This window comes from Prunus avium, chromosome 2 (assembly GCF_965620075.1).
Source record: "Prunus avium chromosome 2, drPruAviu1.hap1.1, whole genome shotgun sequence".
NCBI lineage: Eukaryota > Viridiplantae > Streptophyta > Magnoliopsida > Rosales > Rosaceae > Prunus > Prunus avium.
Genome location: NC_142285.1, coordinates 28,639,091 through 28,646,324, shown reverse-complemented (window position 1 = coordinate 28,646,324; position 7,234 = coordinate 28,639,091). Strand labels below are relative to the sequence as shown.

At 37.3% G+C, this 7,234-nt stretch overlaps 1 pseudogene; it reads right to left on the bottom strand.

Moving 5' to 3' along the window:
- On the bottom strand, nucleotides 1–4,257 carry LOC148296786 (uncharacterized; annotated as a pseudogene).
- Nucleotides 4,258–7,234: the final 2,977 nt, after the last annotated feature.

The following is a 7,234-nucleotide window of genomic DNA, read 5'->3' as shown; positions in this document are numbered from 1 at the left end:
TCAGATCGTAATGAGTTGTTCAAATGTAATATCGTCTAGTCCTCCATAGGAAGAAGCAGTTTGGAACGATAACATCTGAGAAACCATGAGCATTGTTGGCCTCGATTGTGGATGGGAATGTCTGCATGCAACTGATAGCCTTGCAATGGTTATGAGTCATCTTGAAGTTGAGGTGTAGGGGGCGGAAGGCGTTGGTCCAACGCATCCTTGAGCAATATGTTTGCATAGGTGGTGGATGGAAACAAAAATGAGGAGATGAAATCGCCTAGCTTCTTTCCCATAATCACTTCCAGTGCCAGCACTCCAAAGCTATAAACATCACATTTCTCAGTTACCTTCATTGTGTAAGCCAGCTCTGCATACAAATTCAGGAAGACCAAACCATCAATATGGATATATCAAGGCTTGATATTAACTAAATGTAGAAAGAACAAAAGTTCTATATTTAGGTATTTTACCTGGTGCTACATATCTATATGTGCCAGCAATAGCAGTCCAATTCGACGAGTGTGGATTCAAAAGCTTAGCAGTTCCGAAGTCCGAAACACAAGGCTCGTAGTCATAATGCAGCAAAATGTTGCTGCTAGTTATGTCTCGGTGCACAATAGGTGGTGAGCAATCATGATGCATGTAACACAAAGCATGAGCTACACCCTTTACAATTCTCACCCTTGTACTCCAGTCCAACTTTTTAGCTTCATAATCCTTGCTCAAGACTGCAACCAAGCTACCTTTTTCCAGATACTCATAGACCAAAAATGAGTGACGGGCAGTTGAACAAAAACCAAGAAATTTCACAATGTTTCGGTGTCGTATCTAAGTTAAGGCCCTTATTTCATTAAAGAACTCCTCCGGCCTGAGACGCCTCCTCCCCATCAAGTTCTTGATGGAATTTCTTCACTTCAACAATGCTGCCGGATGGCAGCTTTGCCTTGTACACACTTTCCTGTCCTCCCATCCCGATGCAATAGACGACATCAAAAACATTGGTTGCTTTCATTATATCTCCATACATTTTTCTTCCATCAAAACTAGAGATTGAAAAAAAGTTTTCGTGCATATCACTCCCTTCTATTTCTAGGACTTTCTTTCTTCTTTTTCTTCTTCTTCTTTCAATCAAAGAAAATGTCAGGAAAGCCAGTAAAAGTACTCCCAAGATAGGGAAAGTGATTAAGAACGCAAGTTTTGAGGTTTGCTTATATTCCACAGAATGATTGCAGGGTTTTAGTCCTCCAACATTGCCACACAATCCGTCATTCCCTTCTACCCGAGCATTTTGAAATGCTTTGTTGTTGGGGATTGGACCCTGCAGTTGATTGTAGGATATGTCGATGTCATACAGGCCATGCATTTCATCAAAATTGGTTGGTATGAGACCGCTAAGATTATTGTGGGAAATATTCAACTTCTCCAAGCTTTGCATACTGCTCATCTCTGATGGTATCTTACCCTCAAGTGAGTTGTGACTTAGATCAAGTTGGGACATATGAACTAACTTCCCCAACTGAAATGGAATTTCTTGGCCGTACTTGTTGTTGCTCAAATTCAAGTAGTATAAGTTAAGCAAGTTGCCAAAAATGCATGGAATTGACTCACTGAATTTGTTGGTGGACAAGTCAAGATATTCAATATCAGTCAATGATCCAAATTCTGAGGGTATAGGACCCCCAAAGTTGGTTGCCATTCAACATCAATTTCACCAAAGAAGTCAATCTCTCAAAGTCCTTCGGAATCACCCCTACTAAACTATTGGAAGAAAGATCAAGTTCATGAATTTGGGTTGCATGGCTAATCTCAGGCAGTATTCTACCAGTAAGGTTGTTCCCTGCAATTTGTAGTGTTGCTAACTGCGGACACTGTCCCCAGAGTTGCGAAATTTCACCGTGCAAGTTATTGTGGCTTAGGTCAATAAATTGAAGATTTGGATAAGCACCAAAGTCTTCAGATATATTGCCACTACTACAAAAAGTGAAAAAGATGACCAGAAAAAAACGACGGTTTAACAAAAAACCGTCGTTGTGTTTGAAAAGACGATGGTGTTATAAAACTGCGGTGTATGAGTAACTTAAACACCTAAAAAATGGAGATTTTAATGGGTGTTTTTAAAAAACGACGCACCAAATTTAAAAAGCGTCGTCTTATTGAAAAGGTTTTCCTCAGAGTTAAACTCTGAGCCCAAAAACAACGGCAGAAGGTATGAAACCACCGACGTAGAAAGTAAAGACGACAGTGTGCAACAACAGCCGCCGTTTTTACTTCGTAATAAACACGACCAAGTTTTCGTATTCGGCGCCATATAATTTTAAAAAAATCCACGTCGGTATATTACAAAATACCGCCGTATTAAATCAATGTACAACGACGGTAAAGATAAATCAAAATTACCGTCGTATTTATTCACTTTATACGGCCAACCTTATATCTAAACCTTCGTCTTAATATTAATTTTTTTTTACGATTTATTTCTTGGATTTTGGTAGCCGACGACGGTAGATCAAAATAATGACAAGAATTGAGAATAACCACGACGGTTTATATAGAAAATCTCCGATAGAATCAGATTATTCTGAGATCCCAAGAGATATGAAATCTTACCAGAGGGAACTTTGTTCCTCATCATAATCGGACCACCAATGTGAGAGAAAGACAATATTTTAGAAGTTGATGATGTGTGTGTCTTTGTGTCTTTGTGTCTTTGAGATACACAAAGGCACATAAACATCAACATCCAAAAAAATTTTGCCTCTAAAAATTGACGACGGCAGCCACAGATTTGCATTCAGAAAGACATTTTTTTAGAAGTTGATGATGTGTGTGTGTTTGTGTCTTTCAGATACACAAACGCACACACACATCAACATCCAAACTATTGCCGCCAAAGAGGTGAGACAGAGTCAAGGGCAAGAAGAAGTTGGAACCCTAATTGAAAACTGAAACTGAAAGAAAGCGTGAAAAAAAACCCAATTTATAATTATATATCTGTATTGGTCTAGAGATCGAGTCCACCACCTTAATGTCTTTAATAAAATTCCTTAGCCATACTGCATGAGAAGTGGCTTCATAGCAAGCTATGTATTCTGCAAACATGGTTGAACTCGAAACACCAGTTTGTTTAGCACTATCCAAGCAACTGCTGCTCCTGCCATCTTAAAAAGAAAACCTGAAGTAGAGATGTAATTATCCTATGCTTTTCCAAGATTCGCATCAACATAACCAACAAGCTCTAAATTTTATGTGCGTCTGTAAATCAACATATAAACCTTTGTTCTCTGTAGGTACCTCTGAATCTTCTTTCCAGCTATCCAATGTTGCATTCCCGGATTTGACTGAAATCTCCTCATCTTGCTAATGCACAAGGCTAGGTTTGGCCTTGTACACACTTGTGCATATATAATGCTTCCAACTAGAGAAGCGTATGGCTTGTTCCTCATCTCATCTTCTTCTTCTTCTTTATTCTTGGGGAAATGCTTCTTCTTTAAATCTCCTTTAGCTAACGGAACTTTCTGTCTAGAATACATACTCATGTCAAAACGCTTGAATATCCTCTCAATGTATGTTTTATGTGATAGGCCTAGAAGGCCTCGAGCTCGGTCTCTCTGAATTTCAATGCCCAACACAAAAGCAGCTTCTCCCAAATCCTTCATCTCAAAATTATTTGAAAGTAGCTCCTTGGTGTCCTTCAGTAAATTGTGGTCATTTGTAGCCAAACGTATGTCGTCGACATACAGCACCAGAAAAATAAATCGGCTCCCACACTTCTTCAGATAAATACACTGGTTAGCTATGTTCTCTTCAAAACCATAAGATGAAACAGTTTGGTGAAATTTAAAAATACCACCTTCTGCTTGCTTGCTTCAGCCCATATATTGCCTTGCCGAGTTTGCAAACCATATGCTCTTTTCCCTCTTTTGCAAACCCTTCAGGTTGCCTCATATAATTTTCTTCTTCGAGTTCACCATTCAAGAAGGCAGTTTTGACATTCATCTGATGCAAAAGTAGGTCATAATGTGCCACCAAAGCCATAATGATGCGGAAAGAATCTTTGGTGGAAACTGGAGAAAACGTCTCAGTGTAGTCAATTCCCTCCCTTTGGGTGAACCCTTTGGCTACCAATCTAGCCTTAAATCTTTCGATTCTTCCATCCTTATCCTTCTTTGTTTTAAATACCCATTTCGAGCCTACTAATTTCTGGCTCTTGTGAGGTTCAACTAATTCCCATACTTGATTATTCTTCATGCTTTTGAGTTCATTCAACATCGCTTCCCTCCATTTGTCTGCATTCTGACTCTCTATAGCCTCTTTAAAACTTGTTGGATTAGCCTTATCTCCAATGTCAAAATCTGCTTATTGTAAGTACACATAATCTGAATTTGCTGTGGATCTTCTTGGTCTGTCAGATCTCCTCGGTTGTACTGGTTCTTATGGATTATCTAGCTCAGGATTCTCTACAGCTTGTTCTTGTGGTTCAACTGGTTCTTCAAATTGAGGATTTTCCAATACAGTTTCACTCAAAGGAATCAATGGTGTAACATCTTGTTCAGCATTGTCAATCACAACTACATCACCTTCTTCTCCAAAAACAAAATTTCCATTCCCAATGGCATTCTCCTCATGCTTTATAAACTTTGCACAACCAGTCTCAACAATTCGGGCACCATAATTTGGACAATAAAATCTAAAACCCTTTAACCTTGCGGGATAACTTATAAAATGACAGCTTATTGTTTTATGATCAAGCTTCTTATCTTGACGGTTATAGATTCTAGCTTCAGCCTTGCAACCCCATACATGAAGATGTCTTAGGCTAGGCTTTCTGGTAGTCTAAATTTTGAAAGGTGTCTTAGGTACGGAGTTACTAGGCACTCTATAGTTTGTTGTTTTGATCGCCTCTCTCAAAAAGCATAGGCAAATCAGTTTTGGAAATCTTGCTAAGAACCATGTCCTTCAAAGTTCGATTTCTTGTCTCAGCCACACTATTCTGTTACGAAATTCTTGGTGTTGTGTACTGAGTAGATATTCCATTTTCTTGTAGATACCTAGTAAGAAGGTCCAGCACGTTGTCCTCCTTCATCAAAAGGTCCATAATATTCACCCCCTCTGTCTGACCTCACAAATTTGATCATTTTCTCAAGTTGTCTTTCTACTTTAGTTTGAAAAATTTTGAACATTTTAAAAGCTTGAGACTGTTCTGCTATGAAATATAGATAACCAAAAAACGAGAATGGTCATCTATAAAGGTGATGAAATAGCGATTTCCATCAATTGTTTGATGAGGTAATGGTCCACAAATATCTGTGTGGATGATCTCTAAAAGATCACTACTGTGTGTTGCACCTTTCTTCTTAGTCTTAGTGAGTTTTCCTTTGACACACTCAATACAAATTTCATCATCACCGAAAGTTAGTGATGGCAAGATTTGTTCCTTAACAAGAATTTTCATTCTTTCTTTTGAAATGTGCCCTAAACACCTATGCCATAACCTAGTGGATGTTCCTTCACTTCTAATCTTTTCTCACTCGATTTAGCTATTAAAAAACTTCACCATCTTTATTATAATTGAGACAATATAATCCATCTTTATTGTCTTTTAATTCTGAGATACAAAAACATCTTTATTGAATCCAAAATAAAACCAAGTCTTAATAATCTTGAAACATAAATCAAATTTCTCTTTATTTAGGGTACTGAAAACTACATCATCCAACTCTAAAATAAATCCTAAATCCAACTTAAATAAACTACTCCAATAATATTTAATGAAAAAACAACATGTAGCTGTCTAAACCTCCTTGTCACAACGTGCCGCCGCCGCCATAAAAGTGTTGTTCTCCTTAGAAGGGAATGGGTCAAGTACCACTATCTCCCTATTAGTGGTGGCATCAAAAATCTCAACAAGTGATTCAGGTTGGGGCGTATGTTTCACATATTGCACTAAGAGATTCTTGTATCGAAGTAGCTTATTGATGTATCGTCCTCTCCTGTAAGCGCATACACCGAGCTTCATAGCGATCTTGAGACTTCTGAGACTGTCCTTTGTAGCCGTGTATATCCTTATGGGTCATCCATGTGGTTGATGACTTCGCTACGCCTTAACCCTTTTTCGCTCCAGCTCATCTTCGTTCCTCTTCTTAATTAGCTTCACTATATTCTTTACTAGAATGCCATTCGTGACAAGTTGACACGAGTGACACCTATTGAATGCTAAATGCTTTTCCTTTTCCCTAAGCTCTAGGAGTTGTACTACAAGGCACATAAGCGAAAGGGCTAACTTGAATTAAATATAGTCATGAGTGAGATCATAAACGATCTCATTCATTCCGACAACAACTTTAAAATCAAACATCCATATTTTAAAGTTTGATCCAGTGAATCTTTCAATTTGCGAGAAATTGAAATTGATTGAGGGAGTATTCAAAGTTGTAAGGATTTGCAAAAGAAAAGCATGAATACTTTCCAAGAAATCGATTCTCAATTTGTTAAGAGAAAACAGTTTTAATGTTTAACTTTATTCACAAAACTAACAAATAATATATATGCAAGCCTCCTTAATTAAGTATCGCACCTTCGTGGCAAGAGATTACTCATAGCTTACACAAAATTACATGTTATCTTGTGCCATCACAAACAAATTACATGACAGATTCTGTTTGTTGAAGAAACTTATCAAGCAATTTAGGTATGATGCAATTTTTGGTTATTTCATTAGGGTTTGAGTATTTAGGTTTGGTTTTGTTATGAAAAGTTTGTTGATTCTCAGAACAAAGACAAACATCTATCTAGCTCAGAAAAAGAACTAAACAAAACACAATTCAAGAAGGAAAAACCCCAAAATGTAGTGAATAGTAAAATTGTGTGAACAATATTTTAGGGGTTTTTGGTGTCCGTTTTTGACACAAAATACCTTTCTGAATAAGGAATGACCTAACTATGCATTTTTAGGGTTCTAAGGTCATCTGGTAGGTCAAAAATGTGTTTAAAGTTTTGAAAATATGAAAAACCAAATCAAAAAATGCTTTTCTAGGTTCTTTAATATTCTTGATATTTTCATAAACATGTTTAAACCATCTTCAAAAATTAAACATAACCAAATAACTGAACGTGGCATAAACAGATATGAAATCATAGTAGACATGCTTGAACAACAATTTCAGTATATGTGTGAATAACTTTAAGCTCTGATACCAACTGTTAGATTTCTATATAATACATGTTCTAGATCTTTCACATAATCTGA